This window comes from Gorilla gorilla, chromosome 14, assembly GCF_029281585.2.
Source record: "Gorilla gorilla gorilla isolate KB3781 chromosome 14, NHGRI_mGorGor1-v2.1_pri, whole genome shotgun sequence".
Taxonomy (NCBI): domain Eukaryota; kingdom Metazoa; phylum Chordata; class Mammalia; order Primates; family Hominidae; genus Gorilla; species Gorilla gorilla.
The window spans coordinates 122,909,608-122,928,031 of NC_073238.2; the positions used below are offsets into that span (position 1 = coordinate 122,909,608).

Below are 18,424 nucleotides of genomic sequence, written 5' to 3' on the forward strand. Positions count from 1 at the left end.
AGATGGAGTTTCCCTCTGTTGTCCAGGCTGGAGTGCAATGGCACAATGTCAGCTCACTGCAACCTCCACCTCCCGGGTTGAAGCAATTCTCCCACCTCAGCCTCCCGAGTAGCTGGGACTATAGGTGTGCGCCACCACGCCCAGCTAATTTTTGTATTTTTAGTAGAGACAGGGTTTCACTACATTGGCCAGACTGCTCTCAAACTCCTGACCTCAAGTGATCCGCCCGTCTCGGCCTCCCAAAGTGCTGGGATTACAGGCATGAGCCACCGAGCCTGGCCTGTTTCCCACTTTCAAGACAGTAAGGCAAGATTTCAACCACCCCAAACCTTAGTTTCTTCTTTTGTAAAATAAAGATAAAACTACCTCAAAAAGTTTTGGGAGCAATTCTACAAGCTGTTCTTAAATAACTCTTCCCTGGATTGCTGAAGCCTGTAGTTAATTAACAGCATGCTGAAAAGGTTGATGTTGACAAGTTACCAGTGTTTACATAGCTTTTGGAGGGGAGGACGTTTGAGGTCTTTACTCAGCCTTTCTCAGTGATATCACCTGATCTCACATCTAATTGTACATTCTTAATTTTTGAAAATTTTGTTATAGAAAGGCTGGGAAGTTGTATAAGTTTCAGGCCTCACAAAAGTTTAACTGTCTGTGGTATCAAGCGGTTATTTTAAGTTCTTGACAGGTATTCACACATTTAATCTTGACAACAGTCCCTTGAGGGAGATCCTGTATTGTCACAATTTCACCTACTCGTACACTTAACCTTGGAGTTACTAAGTTAACAGCCCAGAATCACACAGCTTTTTCTTAGTAAACTAATTTCCCAATGTCACTCAGCCAGCAATATTACTCAGGCACTCTGGCTCCAGAGTCCAAGCACATAAACAACACTGCAACAACTTAAAATTGGTAGCAGGTGCATCCAGCTATTGCCAATAGCAGGCCCCACCCAAACATGTTAAATCATTTAGTTTCTGCAGTTCGTTTTTGGATATTTCTAAAGTTAACTTTATTTCCTCCTCCACTTATCCTTGCTGGCCCAGGATTTTTTTCCTTTGAAATTAGACATTATTGACCTACCATGGAGCTTCTTTTTATCTAAATATTTATGAAAAATCAGCACTCTTATAGAATATTTACTTACCAACTTGTTTTTATGGAAACACTACTAAAACAAAAATACAAGCATAAAAGTTTAACAGAACAATAATATCTAGGCAATTTGTTAATAGGTATTTAATATATCCTATTATACTATAAGTTACAATTAAGGGAGAAACCTAAAAATGTATATAAAAGACTGAATTTCCCCCGAAGAACTATTGAGACTATCTAGATAAATCAGAGAGTGATTAAGTACCAAATTATATGTGTTATGCTAGAATCACAACAGCAGTTCCAAGAGGGGAAAGTTTAGAGGGGTGAATGGAGCAGGTGAGACTAGGAATGAGCCATGCAAAATATTATGGACATTTGAAGGCAGAGGGGTGGGTCAGGGGTGCTCCGGAATCTCTGTGAACATAGGCAATGACAAAAATGGTAATACATGTATATTTCCTGTATTTTTCCAGGAATGATTTATAGTAGACTGGTGAGGGAGCTGGGCCAATGAAGAGCCTGATGATTAGAACAAGGATATCATGTTGAGAAATGGAAGCATAATTTGAGTGTTGAAGAGGAAGCAATGATGAATAGATAATGGGGATCATTACATGAGGTGTCTTTCATTACCAGGAAATGAGGTTCTCTGGTTTCTCAGCCCTAAGCCATTTTTTAAAATTGTTCTCTCTCTCTCTCTTCTGATTTTTGTTTGTTGTTCTTAATAGGCATGGTCTTCAAGCAAGATTTATGATCTACATGGGGGTTAGGAATGCTAAACTGCACCAAGTTATCAGGCTCATCCTAAGGGTTCCGTAGAGAAGACAGAAAACAGGTATCACATGATTTGGTTACAGTGCATCTGATGTATGTTGCTAGCTTCATAACTCATAGTTTCTATCATTTTCACAAGGAACACCTGGTGAATTTTCACTTTTTAATCTTACTTCATTCTGATATGTGGTGCTACCAAATCAGTTCTTTGTTTAAAGAAGGTAGGAAAAAATGTGTGTATTAGGGCTCATTCTCATAGAATTCTTCTTTGTAGACTGGGCCACATCATCATTTTTACATTAGACTTTACAGCAGAGAAGAATGAGTGAAGCTCTGTGATATTCCAATTTCTATTTGGTGTCAGCTATACTATCAATAAATCACTAGATTACGCCTGACCACATACAACTAGAGAAAACATAACTCCCACTTTCCCGTTAATAAAAACATGAAATACATAAAGGAATTGTTAAAAAATTAAATCGTTAAAATTAAACTTAACTTTTTAGTAAATTAACTTACTGAACAATTAAAATGAGCTAAGAGGAAAAAAGGACGTATCTTAAGAATTCTACTTGGAGAGCAAAATAAGATTTCTGCTTTTGGTCTTTAGTTTCAATACCCAGCATCATCTTTGAAGTTCATACCAGTTCCATTTATTTAGAACTTTTGCCTCTCAAAAGTATTAGAAAAACTCAGAAAAACACAAAACAAAGCACCCATAATTACATCACTTATATATAGTGTTCACATTTTGACATATGATTACAGTTCTATTTTTCTATGCATTTAAAATATACTTTTTAACTTACATACTATATCAACTGTATTGCATGTATGTGACTAAATCTTCCTCAATAGTTCCACAGTTGTGTATCATATGAAATGTTGTATTTTCATTCATCTGTTTAGATCACCCTAGATTTTTTCCTATTGCGAATAATACTGTGATAAACATCCTTGCATATACTTCTTTCCATATCTGTGGGATTTCATTTAAAGAGTGGTGCTAACCAAGAACTAGATCATGAAAACTGTAATTCGCTCTTACTCTGTTCAAATAAATGAATATAATTAAAATTATGCATATCATCTCCACCTCTCCCATCAGGTTTTCAATAGTAACTGATAATTAGCAACTGCCTCGACAGTGACCTCATTTACATAATTAACAAAATCCAATAAGGCTGAAATTTATTGTCCTGTTCAGTGAATCATAATCTGGCAGCTGTTACTACCAAGGCAGGCATTTGTGCCTGGCTGTTCACAGCTTGTCTGAGAAAGCATTTTGCTAGTGATATCCTCATGAACTTATTCTTAGGGGGCAATATGATAAGAAACACATCACTAGATTTCTCTATTGAAAAAAGTTCAAATTCATTTTACACTGGGGATTCCCATACAAAAAAAAAAGGACAACTCCTTCAATTAATAAGTGTATGCTAAAGAAAACCAGTATATTTGGAGAACTCCCATTTTCAGAGACACTCTAGAGGGAAACTACCTTACCCAAGCATCTCCTCTGTGACATTGATCAGAGAAAAACAACACTGCTGAGAGGAAACTGAACCCATTTGGCAAGTTCTTCTTTCATTTCCCATCTCAGAGCCAATCTGGCGTATCCATTTTTGACATGCCAGGTCTTATCTTTTTATTTACATTTACAGTACAAGAACTAATGCCCAATTGTGTTCATTGTCAGTGCAATAGTAGCAAGAACAGAAAGCAGTGAATCTCTGTTGTGATTAGACTAAGTTCTTAGAATTATTACTTATTCCTGAAAAATAAGACAAAACATCATTTGAATTTGGCTTGTTCTGATGTCAAACATGAATGCCAGCTAATTGTAATCATTATAAAAATGTGTCAAGAATATAGTCAAGTCTTCTTAATCTTGGCTGTTTCAGTTAGGTGACATGCCTTAAACCCCAACAGAACTTCCATGTGATTAAAATCGCTTTTTCATGCTATTTTTAATATTTTTAATAAACATGTTTTTATTTTTAATTTCTACATATTAAATAACCAAATTGATATAGCTTCTCAATACTACAATTCATACAAAGATAACACTTTTATATTAGAAAGATGGTGATTGCACAGTCACACAGGCAAGGGCAATAATGTTTCCTACGCCTCTATGCAGACAACAGGGCCTATGTTTTGGAAAGCTCGAAGGACAGCAGTGATTATAATTATTGGTATAAATAGGTATTTCATTTGTTGGTCCTTTTTATTTTCAATAGATAATACACAAACATGGAACAAAATTTAGAGAGTACAAATGAATGTGTAAAGAGAAAGGCTAAACTTCTTTTTATCACCTCTGTCTCCCAAGGTCTTCAGTTTCCTTCTTTGGAGGCGACACTTTGACAGTTCCCGTGCACCTCTGAAGAGAGCTGATACCATGTGTGAGCACACTCGTTCACTCCTCTTTTATAAAACAATGCAAATGGTGAAAGCCTCCACATAGTGTCTTACACCTTCTGTATTCTTCTACTTAATGTATCTTGAAGATCCTTTCATAGCAGTACACATCAAAATGCCTTATTCTTTTTAAATACAGTCATGTGTTGCTTAACGACAGGGATACATTCTGAGAAATGAGTTGTTAAGCAATTTTGTCATTTTTAGGAATGCCGTAAAGTGTATGACACAAACCCGGATGGTACAGCCTACTACACACCTAGGCCATTTGCTACAGCCTATTGCTTTTCGGCTATAAACCTGTACTGCATGCTACTCTACTGAATACTGCAGGTAATCCCAGCATAAAGGTATGCATTTGTATATCTAAACATAGAAAGGGACAGTAAAACTACGGTATTATAATCTCATGGGATCACTGTTGTACATGCAGTTCTTTGTTGCCTGAAGTGTCGCTATGCAACACATGACTATGGTTGCATATTATTATTGCCTGATATATCATCATGTATTTAATCAAAATTCTGTTAATTAACATTTAAATGACTTCCTCTTCTTCAGCATTATAATTCTACAGTAACTAACCTTGAAAATATCTTTTTGTGCATGTGTAACTATATTTATATGATAAATCTCTAGAAATTAAATTACTTCGTCCAAGCATAAATGCATTTTAAATTTTGATGATAGGAACTGCCATGCACCCCCCAATAGTAAATCAGAATCAACACATAATATAAACATACATATTTCTGTCAAAAAAGGATGAGAGTATCTATTTTTCTCACACCCTTACCAAACAAGTATTATTAAAGTTTTGCTTTCCAAATTTGATAACAATAAGAAAAATATGACTTTTGTTTGTCTTATTTTGTTATGGATGGTATGGAAATCTTTTTATAAATATTATAGTCATTTGTTTTCTTTAATCTATATTTTATGGTTTTGAATATTTTTATATATAATTTTCATTGTTATTGTTTAGTTAATAGCCTTTCTTACAGATGCTCTTCCTATAATAAAGAAAAATGTCATTATTCTGCTATTTTAATACAAAATTTTTCCTACTGCATCAACTCTTTTGATTTATTTACAGTGTTTACCACATAGCATTTTTATGAATTTTGTACATTAAATTCAGTCATCTTTTTTCCTCTGGGTTCTGTTTTTTGTTTTGTTTTATATATTTAATGCTTAAAATAGTCTTCCCTAAATTTATATTATTTGTATTATTTTATTTTCTTTTAAATATCTGTTTTGTCTAAAATGTACTTTGGTCTAAGCAATGAGAGAGGGTTACAAATTTACTGTCTGTTTTCTAGATGACTACACAGTTATTCTCAAATTGTGTATTAAATAAAATGTGTTTTCCCCCAACAGATGAAATGTTGCCTTCATTATATACTGAAGCTCACATACAATTGGGTTTATTTCTGGAATTTCTAAGTCCTTGATCTGTTTAGTCAAGTAACAAAACCACAGTGTTTTCCTTACTACAGCTTTATACTTTACACTACCTTGCACTGTTTTCACTAATGGAAATCAATTTTGTAATCTGTGCAATATTCCCCTTCATTTCTCTTCCTTTCCCAATATTTCTTCATATTCTTTCATAATATTTTTTCAAGTAATATTTTTGAATCCTATTTTCTAGGGTAAAAACTACAACTATTTTTATAATAAGTCTCTTTTTTTCTGACATTATACTATTTGTTTTGGTTGGGGAGGTATAGAAGATATAATCTCTGCCATCCAGGAATTTACAATGTAATGAAACGAACACAGATACAACTTAAACATCATTTGGGCAGCTGGGCAGTAAAGTGTGTTGCTTATCTGGTTTACTTACCCAGGGCAACATAATTTAGACCTTGACAGTCACGTAAGGACCAACCAAGAAGAAATAGGAATACGTAACAATCGTTTGATATCTATAACATGAATCTTTAGGAAGACAATAAAAACACAATCTGGAATAAGGTCTATGTACATACTTTACTATGTTGAAACACTAAAAATAGAGACAAAAATTCTAAGGATATTGTACAACAGAATTGTGATCATTAACTTCCAGCTCTTCTTTTTTGAAGACCTGTAGGAAACTCTTAGTGTGTAGCCCAGGAAGTAATTTCTGCTTTAGTCTAGCATGGATTTCGTTTCCTTTAATTTCTGATGATAGTTACATTTCATTGCAGGCAAATACTCATAGGACAGGTTTCTTTTTAACTCTGATGCCCATTACCATGTTACCATGGGTGTACACAGACATAATATTTTTACATAATGGGTTTTAGTGTGATTAACACTGTGGTAGGGTTTAGCCAATGGAAAAGTTAAAGACACATATTTAATTTTTAGTTCACACAAGTGGCAAAAAAGAAAAAGGGATAAAATTAACTAAAAAATACAAGGGATAGTTGTATTAGAGAAACTGAGGATGTAACATTTTGCATGCAAAACGGCTGATGCCACGTACAGATCAGGGTATAAACTGGACTTGAAATATTGAGTGCATTTAGGCAGTGGTGGACTATAGAGATGGTGAAGCAGATGTCTGGGTTAAAATCCTCAATACATACATTACCAGTTTTCTATACTTGAGCAAGTTACGTAACTTATCTGTGTCCCTATAACCTCTTCCATAAAATCAAGTTTAGGATAGTACTTATTTCTGCTTTGGTGTGAGGATTAAGTGAAATAATAGTGTAGGTAAAGAATTTAGGATAATTCTTGACACACTATAAACACTCACTGAAGAATAGCTATTTATTAGCATCATGTATGTCATGTTACAGATTTTGGACTAAATTTTATAACAATATATACATACATAAAATACATAGTATTTTAAAAAGGAAAATGTAATGGCAGTATGAAAAATGATTTAGAAAGAAGGTAGACAAGTTAAGAACACTGTATTTTATTAGATGAATAAGTCTTAGGTTACTCCTTAAAATGGGGAACATAATTACACCTATCTCCCAGAACAAATGAGATAAGATTCATTTAAGTTATTAATAAACTGAGATATTATGGACAAAATGTAGTTGCAAATGTAAGTAAACAACACTATCTTGGTTGGTTGGTATAAATGGTCCCTCCCAAACGGGATGGAAAAGGAGGAGATACAGAAAAGGTAACATGAGTGAGATTCTCAGATTTAGAGGTAAAATGAAGCCCCCATTCCTTTGCACTTTTTTTTTTTTTTGAGACGGAGTCTCACTCTGTCGCCCAGCTGAAGTGCAGTGGCGCGATCTGGGCTCGCTATAAGCTCCGCCTCCCAGATTCACGCCATTCTCCTGCCTCAGCCTCCTGAGTAGCTGGGACTACAGGCGCCCGCCACCAAGCCCGGCTAATTTTTTGTATTTTCAGTAGAGATGGGATTTTACTGTGTTAGCCAAGATGGTCTCGATCTCCTGACCTCGTGATCCACCCACCTCAGCCTCCCAAAATGCTGGGATTACAGGCGTGAGCCACCGTGCCCAGCCTCCTTTGCATTTCTATTTCCCCGGTGTTTAACCCCAAATCAGATTAGAATCTCGTGGGAAGAAGGGAGTCGTATTTTCCCTACTCTATAGCTGGACATTATAAACTGGCGGTATTGTGATTGATTTAATGCATTTGCAATTGCTTCTGGGGGACATTTGTTTTTGTATTCAAGAACAAATAAACCTAACTTCCCAATCTGTTCAATGTTGGTGGTATCAGAAAAACACAACAGCAATTAACAAACGAGAAGAAAAATCCATATGTCATTAATGCCTAAAATTAGGTGTGTTTGATGCCAAACCATCATTTACTATTCCTGAGTGTGAGGTACTATGAGTGACGGGAATAGGGAGAAAATGTGGATTCTAGAGTTCACCCAGACCCACACCTGATGCTCAGCGTCATTGCTCTGGATGTGTGTCGACATTCCTGCACTGCAGTGCTCCTGAAAGCAAGACGCCATAAACAAAAACCAAGATGGCACCTCATCAGTGTTGCTCTAATTAGAATAAAATATCCCCATTTTACAAATTGATCTCATACAGTGTAATTATAAACCTTTAGGAACAATGTAAACTTAATGCTTTTAAATCTTAAAAGAAATAGAAATACTTTATTTCTTAAATCCCTTTGGGAATACACAGCCAGGTTTTTTGTTTTTTGTTTTTTGTTTTTCTAAAAAAGGGGTGAATTTCCAATTCAAGATAAAACTTTCCTTAATGTAGAAATGTTAGAGAACAGCGCTTTCAAAGGCAAAATTCTAAATGTGTCTCCTGGAAACGCAAGATGGCAGCAACAACAAAAGAGATAGAGCTTTCAAGTCTTATCTACATTATTCATTAAAACAGACAGAACAACTAGAATTACCAAAAAAACTCCAAAATGAACATTTTCAACAAAACTAGGAGGAAAGTATCTCTACAAACTGTGGAATATAAGTGGATGGGGTTATGCCAATTACAACACCAAGAACTGTGTGGACACAGCAGCTGTACTAGACAAAGAAGAAGGAAGACAAGGGGGACTTCTGATGGTTCTAACAAACTGGAAATTCAGAAATTACCAACACTCACTTTCAAAAAGAGGAGTCCCCACTGAGGGTGAAGGATCTGAAAACAGTGCTTAGAATTTGAAGGGACATTTGAAAGCTTGGATGTCAGTGGAGCATTTAGGGCTGGGCTATGGAAGCCTAGGTCATTAGGGATTTCTGAAATTCTCAGAGAAGGACAGAGCCTCATATTGAGGGGGATCTGTGGAGGAACATGTCTCCCATTTAACATAACAGAAATGCTGGAAGTAAAGAAAATAGGAGGTTTAGTGATGGAGGAGACAAGAGGAGATGGATAGCTTAAAGTATTGGAGAGATGGCTACATGAAAAGGCTGCATTTTTAGTATGTTGCAGAAACAACAAGAGAGGAAACCCCATAAATATGAAGCTAGCAAGTTCACCCTGGCTCATGTCCAAATCTTGAACAACAGAAACTTCTTTCTAAACATACAGGAAAATCAATCTTACTTTACTATAATAGCACCATACAAGGTCTGCAGCCCAAATCCATACAAAGATGTTGTAAGAAAGATGAGGTCGAAATATGAGTAACTATTTTAATCTGTTTTAATGCTGCTGATAAAGGCATAACCAAGACTGAGTAATTTATAAACAAAAAGAGGTTTAATGGACTCACAGTTCCACATGGTTGGGGAGGCCTCACAATCATGGCAGAAGGCGAAAAGGATGTCTTACATGTCAGCAGACAAGTGATAATGAGAACGAAGTGAATATAAAACCATCAGATCTCGTGAGACTTATTCACTACCACAAGAAGGGTATGGGGGAACCACCATCATGATTCAGTTATATCCTACCAGGCACCTCCCACAACACATGGGAATTATGGGAGCTACAATTCACGATGAGATTTGGGGCATAGCCAAACCATATCAGTGACATTCTATAGAAAATGAAGACACACCTAAAGAATATAACCAAGAAAGAAAGAAAAAACATATAATCTATTATCTCAAAGAATGCCATAGTAAATTATGAAAATAATTAAATATATGCAGGAAAAGCAATATACATCAAAATTAGAAAATATCAGTACTGAGATATCTGAACAATAGGAGAACATTAAGAGAGAGTTGAGTATGCCCAGAAAATATTTTGAAATAAAAGAAAATATTATTTCAGAAATTAAGCTTAAACTAAAAGGAACATAAGAGCATAGAAATTATTGTATGAGAAATGAAAATAGAAATAAAAATTTGAGGAAAATGAATCATAAAGCAATGACATAAGAGATAAAAGGTATTCTAGAGAAAGTGAGAGAAATGGAAAATAAAGAGTAGTCAACATACATATAATGGGAGTCTCAAAGAAGAAAACTAAAGCAGTATTAGAAAAAGTGCTTAAGCGTATAATCCAAGAAACTATTTTGGATAATAAAAGACTTGGACTTATATTTTAAAGAGGCATACAGTGTACCTGGAAGAACTAATTCTGAATGCTCAACACCAAAAAACATTCTAAGAAAATAACTGAAACATTTGAAAAATAAATTATTTTGGCATCTAGGGAAAATCCCTTCCTTAAAAGAAAAAGATACCAAGACTTTTGATAGCAATGCATTATGCTAGATACAATGAAATAATGAGTTAAGATATTTAAGTGAAGAAAATGTGAGCCTTTGATTTTATTTCCTCTTAACTAAACTTTAGATATAAAAGTCATGGTAAAGCTATTATAAAAATGAAATAATTTGGGAAGTTGTTCCCATAAGTATTACCTGATGAATCTGTAGAAAACAAGTCTCAATCCACCAAGAAATAATCATAGAAGTTTTGACACAATAATATTCATTGAAACATTTTAAAACATGGACATGAGAATGACAATACATATAAAGCTAGATATATACAATTATAAAAATGGGAAGAGAAGGGAAAGAATGTAGGGAAAGTAGAAGGTATTTCATTTTAGGTGCTAACTGAAAGTAAAGGATATTGTATCAAAATACAAGCCAGAGGAGACAAAAAAAAAGTTAGGGCCGTATTTAATTCCAATATAGCCCTAATAGAGAACTAAATAGCTAGTACATTTTAAAAATATAAGGGAAAAATAAAGCATTAAAGGTATTATTACATTTAGTTGTAAAGTTCACTCATTGAAACCGAAACAAATATTTCCAATTGCCAAAAATAATTGTTGAGAGGCAGTTAAAACATGCAAAAACAAATCATTCTTTGTAAGGCTCAAACCACCTTAAACAAAATATTAAAATCCAACAATGCAGCAGGAGGCCTCTTTCTGACCCATCCTTACTTATCAATTCCTCTCTATCCTTGAAGTACCAACTCGAGTACCACTTTCTTTCCTGGATCATCTCAGAAAAAAGAATCTTCCAAATATGGACACATCACATTTAATATCACTCTGCTTAGTTTAATATATGATCAAATATTGCAATCATATTTCTCCTTCTAAATTAAAAACTCTTAATGGATAAAAATTTTCTAATATCTGAACCCACACTGTGCCAAGCATCATGCTTTTGCACATAGAAGGTATATAATGAACCTATTCTGAGTTAACCTGTGAATGAAAATGGGATTACATCACAACACTGAAACAGTGTAAATAAGCTAAGCTGATAGATATAGAACTTTTCAGTGACTGGCCACAGAATGTAGAAGATCAAAAGCTTCTACAAGAAGACTCTTATCTTGGGATTTTAAGAGAACCCAGTCTAATTAGGGAGAGCTAAGAATGACTAAAGAAAAGCACATAAAAACTAGACTATAATAGCAAAAATCTCATGGACATATGAGACCTTAAATGCATGTGTCCCAATCTCCCATGCTTTGTTGTCTCTGTCTGCAGAATTCAGCGGGCTTGGCCACCTTGAGTGGGCTTCCAATATACAGATAACTCAGCTCTGGAGGCAGTTCATCCTATACTTAGTCTGATATTCTGTTCTCCTATTGTGGAAAAATCTGCCATTTTCAAATTTCAGTAATCCTATTCTCCTCCAGAAGTCATCAGGAGAGAACACATTCCCTCTTCTCATGTCAGTTCCTCAGAATTTAAAGAAAGTTGCCATGTACACTGAAAATTTTCCTCGTCAAACTTCAAGGCTTCCCTGGTAACTGTCCTATCACTGTTCAGTATTTCAAATTTCACCCCCAAAATGAGTTACCCAGGAATGAATTCCATCAGCATGCATGTGAAGCTGATTCATGCAGGTAAATATGTTCCAACAGGATTTGACAAAGCCAAACTCTACAGCTCTGACTTATGCCTCACCAAGGACACCTAATCCAGTTGTACCCCAGTATGTTGCTGATGAAAAAAACCCAACCCTGTACAACATTTGAAGAGATTTTTTCAGAGCCAAATGTGAGGGCTTTGACCTGTGACACAGCCTCAGGAGGTCCTAAGAATGTGTGCCCAAGGTGGTTGGGTTAAAGTTTGATTTTATATATTTTAAGGGGCAGAAGTTAAAGACAGACATCAATCACTACATGTAAGGTGTATGCTGATTTGGCCCGAAAAGGTGGAACAACCTGAAGCAAGTGTTTCCAGATCATAGGTGGATTCAAAGATTTTCTGATTGGCAATTGGTTGAAAGAGTTAATTATCTAAAGACCTGGAATCGATGGTGGCCGCGGCCTATTTGAAGCGGCTGCTGTGAGGATGCCAGCTGCAGTGGGGGAAGTGTGGCTGGGCGCTCTGTAGAGCCAGTGGGGGCCGAGAACAGGTGATCCCAGTGGGAGCCCTATGCCCTACCAAGTTGGCAGTGTGGGAGCCCATGCTCCTGGGTGCAACTGCAGCTGCCTAACCATGGCTCTGGACCCAGGGATCCCTGCACTCTCATGGACCTGGGAAAACCCCTGCCCCCACAGGCCTAGAAGTACCTGCTCCTGCTGCCTGGCCTCTCTCCCTGCTGTCTGTGCCCACTCCAGTGCAGAGCCAAGTTGTGGCCAAGCCCAGGCACTGTCGTGACCCAGCTAGGTGTGCATACACTTGGGGTGGCACTGACACACCATCCACCTGCTGCCTCGGCTCCCTCTGGACTTTGGACACCAATCAGCATGGAAAGGAAGCTATGGGGAGAGGGAGGCTCAGCACGGGTTTGAGGGTTCCACTCAGTGCAAACAGACTGGGCACTGTGGACAGAATGTTGATGGTGGCAGGAGGCAGACAGGTTCCTAGGCAGGAAGGGGCAGGTCTCTGTGAAACCTCACCTTCAGGCCAGGGATGGCCTGAAACCTGGGGTCCAGGCTGCCAGTTTCAGGTTGAGTCTGACCCAGAGTAAGAATTTCACTGATGCCTTTTGGCCAATCAGATGGTGCTTTTTCCAGGCCCACCCGTGGTTGCCCATGGATCAATCACACACTTCCTCCATTTTGAGCACATAAAAACCCCAGACTCAGCCAAACTTAGAAACTCATCAGGATGACCTGCCTGTGGAAAGGATCTACCCATTTTGGGTCTCTTGAGAGCTGTTCTCTTGCTTAATAAAGCTCCTCTCTTCCTTGCTCACCCTCCAATCATCCACATTACCTCGTTCTTCCTGGATGCAGGACAAGAACTTGAAACCTGCCAAATGGTGGGAGTGAAAGGCACTGTAACTAATTCCTGGCTGGTCAGCTCACCAAGCTGCAGATAGTGACATGCTGCTGGACTGCAGGAGTAAAGAGTGGTGACCTTTCTGGGGTCCCAAACCTCACAGTTCCTCAAGCCAGAGTTGCTGTAGCACTACAGGCCTCCCACACTCCACTGGCTCCAGGCGGCCACCCCACATGATGGGAAGCAGCGGCAGGTCTGGGCCAGCCCAGGAGCTATGAGCTGGGGTGGGGCAGTGGGAATGAAAGAGGTGCAACACAAACAGGTTGAACCCCCACTGAAACACGCCCCCACCGATTGCTGCACTGTGGGCAGCAAGAAGGAGAGAAGAGCTGCAGCCTTTCTGGGGGCCCAAACCTCAGGACTCCCTAAGCCTGGGCTATAACATACTGTAACACCCTCTTTGGGGCTATGAGGTTCCTGACATCTCCAAGCTTTCAGGCACCACTTTATTCAAAAGTGCCTGTAGCAGAAGGCACTTGTGGTATGACTGGTTCAGCTGCAGCCTCACATGGAGCCAGGTTGCTTGTGCCAGTGCCTGGAGCTGCCTGCCCCACTGCAGCTGAAATGCCTGGCTGTGCACAGTGGCCAGACCCTGTGCTCACTTACCCATACACCCCTTGCCACTCAACACCTGGCTTGCCCTTGGCAGGTGTGGGATCCAGGCCTTTAGTGCAAGCTGAGCCCAGCCTGCCAAGCCGAGTGGAATGAGCCCAGTGGGCACAGGCAAAACCCAAGCACAGGTGCCACCAGCCACAGAGGTTTCTGGCTGGCGAAGTGACTCCCAAAGGATCATGTGACAGAATCAATAGAAAGGAATGTCTGGGTTAGGATAAACTGTTGTGGAGACCAGTGTTCTTATTACACAGATGAAGTCCCACAGGTGTCTGTCCTTAGAGGCAATAGATGGCAAATGTTTCCTATTCAGAGCTTTAAAAGGTGCTAGACTCTCAGCTAATCTCTTCAGGATGAGAAAGAAAAAGATTGGAAAGGGAAGGAGATTCACTATAGTATGTAAATTTCCTCCACGAGAGAGCTTTGCAGGGCCATTTTGAAATATGTCAAAGAAATATAATGTTGGGTAAAATTTCTTTCATGGTTTGTTATCTGTCATGTAGTGCTATACTAGTGTCAATTTGCAATTTGGTATCTTATTGCTATATAGAATATGTTTTGTCAGTCTTAAGATCTCTGTTTTAATGTTAATGCTGGTCAATTCTGCCTGAATTCCAAAGAGTATAATGGGGCATGTCCAAACCCCACTTCTCATCATGGCTTGAACTAGTTTTTCAGGTTAACTTTGGAATGCCCTTTGCTGAGAGGAGAGGTCCATTCAGTCAACTGGGGACTGAAAATGTTAGTTTTGGTTTACATTGTCACCAACAAGTCCTTTGTCCAGATTGATACTGAGTTAAACATAGGGCTCCAGGCATTTTAGCAGATCACAATGTAATTGCTGTATAAATCTGTAGGGTTAGACTCTGCCCTAACAGGAAAATGTCGTAATCATGAAGAACAGGAGCTATCTTAAAATGTAAAGATATTTATACAAAGTATAATATTATATTTACATGACATGATTGATTTATACTTCATATAGAAAGAAATTTTATCATACCTTGTATCTTCTTTTAAAGTTTTTGTAAATCATTTTATTGTCTTAAGAGACAGACACACTCCAAATAACACAGTGACTCATTGGCCAGAGAAAATCAGTTTGCAATATAAATAATATAAACGTATTCTATAAATTATTTTTGCTTGTTTATAATTATTTAAATTTGTATTTTAGATTCTTGCTACCACCCTCTCTGACATATACTATTGTAAAATTGAAAGAAATGTACTCCAGTATAGCAAAAATCCCAAATCAAAACCTATAGTTTTCTTGATCTTAATGAGCCAATTTATATACAGTCATATCCCAGCTATCTAAAATTGGCTTAGATCCCTGATGTCTGTCTTTCTCATTATCAATATTCTAACTTATCAAAAATAATTCAGCATTGCTCAGGTCTTTGAGGCTTGGCTCTACTAGGGAACAAGTAGGGTCACAGTGCAGTTCTTCCAGAATGGTAATTAATAATAAGTAGTATTTACATAGGACTTTACATCGTCAAAGGAGTTTGCAAACACTAATTAACCTACATCCTAACCCCTTAAAAGGAAATAAGTAGGAATTAGCATTTGTTTTATGAATGGAACACTGATTTGCAATACAGCTGTGAATATGCATGATTTAAAAGGATTACTAACAAGTAATATAATATCTTTTCTCATGCATTGCAGAAGATTCTAGAATAAGTTTTCTCCATTCAGTACTATTGACATTTTAGTCTGGATAATTCCTATTTGTGGGGGTTGTTCTGTTCATTGTGAGATATTTAATAGCATTGCTGGTCTCTGCTTACTAGATGCTAGTAGCACCACCAGTCTTGACACCCCTGCAGGTGGCAACATCTGGATACTTTTTGATGGTCATCTCCAGTTGTGAACCATTGTCTCGAAGAAAGAAGGGGTTTAGATCTTTGAGGCTGTGAATAATTCTATGTGAATGAATCTTTTATGCTTCAGTGACTCTTGTGTTTACTGAATGTTTCATAAATATATTTGGACTATGCCTACACAGTCTTGTCTCATCCCATTTCTTTTTGAAACTTTTCTTCTTTTGTTATCCATAGTATCACTGTTGTTTCTCAGAGATTAATACTGACATGTGTGAAATGATGTCCACTGCTGAAAACCTCTCTGCTTGAGAAAGAAAACGCATGTGTAGCTCTGTGATAAAGAGTATAGACCCTGGAAATAACGAAACTGGATTTGAAATAGGGTTACTCTACTTGGGCAAGTTATACAACTTCCCATGCCTTAGCTTCCTCTTCTATAAAGTAGTTTAATAATGGTATCTATTTTATAGAGTTGTTTTTAGGACTAAATGTACACACATGTGTGTGTATTAGGATGATGTTTAGAATGCTGTGCTGTATAATTAAATTTTGTACATGATGCGAGAAGGAAAAATAATAGATGCAGAGGTGATGTGATACATAGTAATAAAAGGAGGTGCATTAGAGAAAAAATGCATTTGTCCTTTCTTGACTTGCTATGCTTTACCCTTTCAAAATCCAACTATATCCTGTTTCCTCTATTAAAATGCCTTCTTTGAGTACATACCATGGCAGTCCTCAAACTTCTAAAATCTATTCATCTCTAAAGTCACAGATCATATGCCATTTTTGGTTCTTTTCTTTTCGTGAAAGAAAGCAAATGTTTGCAGCTGAGTAGTTTTCTGAGACTGCTTCCCACCAGTAGAATTTTTATGGTCCCTCAGACTCCTTTTATTTTATAGTCTCTCTGTTCCTTGTACTCCAAGCTGGTAGTGTTTATGCTAAATAATTTTCTCAACAATATTGACTCCTGAAGATTTTAATTGAGTTTGTTCCACTAAACAAAAGCTACACAATAGATCAGTGCAATATAAGTCTTCCTCTACTTCATCTTCCTGCTGAGATGGTGCATTAATCTGTTCTCATACTGCTAATAAAGACATACCCAAAACTGGGTATTTATTTTTAAGAGGTTTAATTGACCTCTTAAACCCCACAGTTCTTCAGGGCTGGGGAGGCATCAGGAAACTTACAATCATGGAGGAAGGGGAAGAAAACACGTCCTTCTTCACATGGCAGCAGGAAGGAGGAGTGCCAAGCAAAAGGGGAAAAAGCCCCTTATAAAACCATCAGATCTTGTGAGAACTCACTCACTATCATGAAAACAGCATGAGGGTAACCACCCCCATGATTAAATTACCTCCCACCGGGTCCCTCCCATGACATACGGGAATTATGGGAACTACAATTCATGTTGAAATTTGGGTGGGGACACAGCAAAACCATATCAGATGGCTTAAAGACAACATACTTAACTTTCCTACAGGCCCCATAGCTTGCTTGTGAAGATCTAAGAGGATCTCTTGAAAGGACTCTGTGAAATTAAATAATCTGATCTTTAGGTATATCTGAGGTTAGAGCAAAGTTTGCACGATCATACCTTTGGAATTTTCTGCATACCGTATTTTTGGAAGCAATTTCTTAATTTCAGCAGTTTTTGCTTTCTGGAGATGCTGGGAATTTTCAATATCATCAACTTGCAGTCTTTTTTGTTTAAAAGACAAAAACAGATTTGTTTAAATCTTACCGTATTTTATAAGCAACAAGAAACCAGCACTTTGCTTGAAAATCTCTTTGGCTCTATAACTGAGTTGGTCACCTACAAGTTCTGATTTTTACATAATTACAGGAGACAATTTGCTTAAGGATTTTACCACTATATGACAATGATCCCTCTTCCCCCACTTTCCAATAATATGTTCCTTGCTTCCTTTTGAGACTTCACTGGCAGTGACCTTGAAATCCAGACTTCTAATAATAGTCTGCTCGGTAACTTACCCTTCTTGTGTTATACACCTCAACATTCCTTCTGACTCTACCGTTTACTCTTTTCCTAAGTCACTTTTTAGGTATTTGTTAAGCAGCACCCTACTTCTGGGACTAAAAATCTACATTAGTTTTCTACTGTTGCTTTCTCTTCTGAAGGTTAAACTAGGGAACTATCACTTCCCTACTCTCATGATTGTTGCTTGAACTCAGTTCTTGGAGGCCGTGAGATCCATGTTCTGTCACGTCTTCAAAGCCAGCAAGAAGTGAGAAGAAGGTTACACCCAGCTAAGTCCCCAGACATAATAGAACCATGTAAGACATTCCTGCTGTGAACAAACTTAATACCTGACCATAATTAAAATGGCTTTTTATACCACTAAGTTTTGGATCAACTTGCTGTGTAATAACAGTAACTGGAACGATATTCATAAGTCCAATTTTTGTTTCTTTAATAAGTAAACTCAGTTGAATTCTCTTTAAATAAATTATGAAAGTAGCCATGCTTTGTTGAAAAAAATTTTTAAATAGCATACTATATCCTCTTGCATATTTAAATATATGCTAAAAATT

The 18,424-nt window shown here is 37.3% G+C and overlaps 1 long non-coding RNA gene across 1 annotated transcript; it reads left to right on the forward strand.

The window, feature by feature from the left end:
* Positions 1-1,876: 1,876 nt before the first annotated feature.
* On the forward strand, positions 1,877-18,140 carry LOC129526366 (uncharacterized). The gene is made up of 4 exons (XR_008671054.2): positions 1,877-1,936; positions 4,214-4,286; positions 4,510-4,635; positions 18,011-18,140. It is a non-coding gene; the product is annotated as an uncharacterized lncRNA (long non-coding RNA).
* Positions 18,141-18,424: the final 284 nt, after the last annotated feature.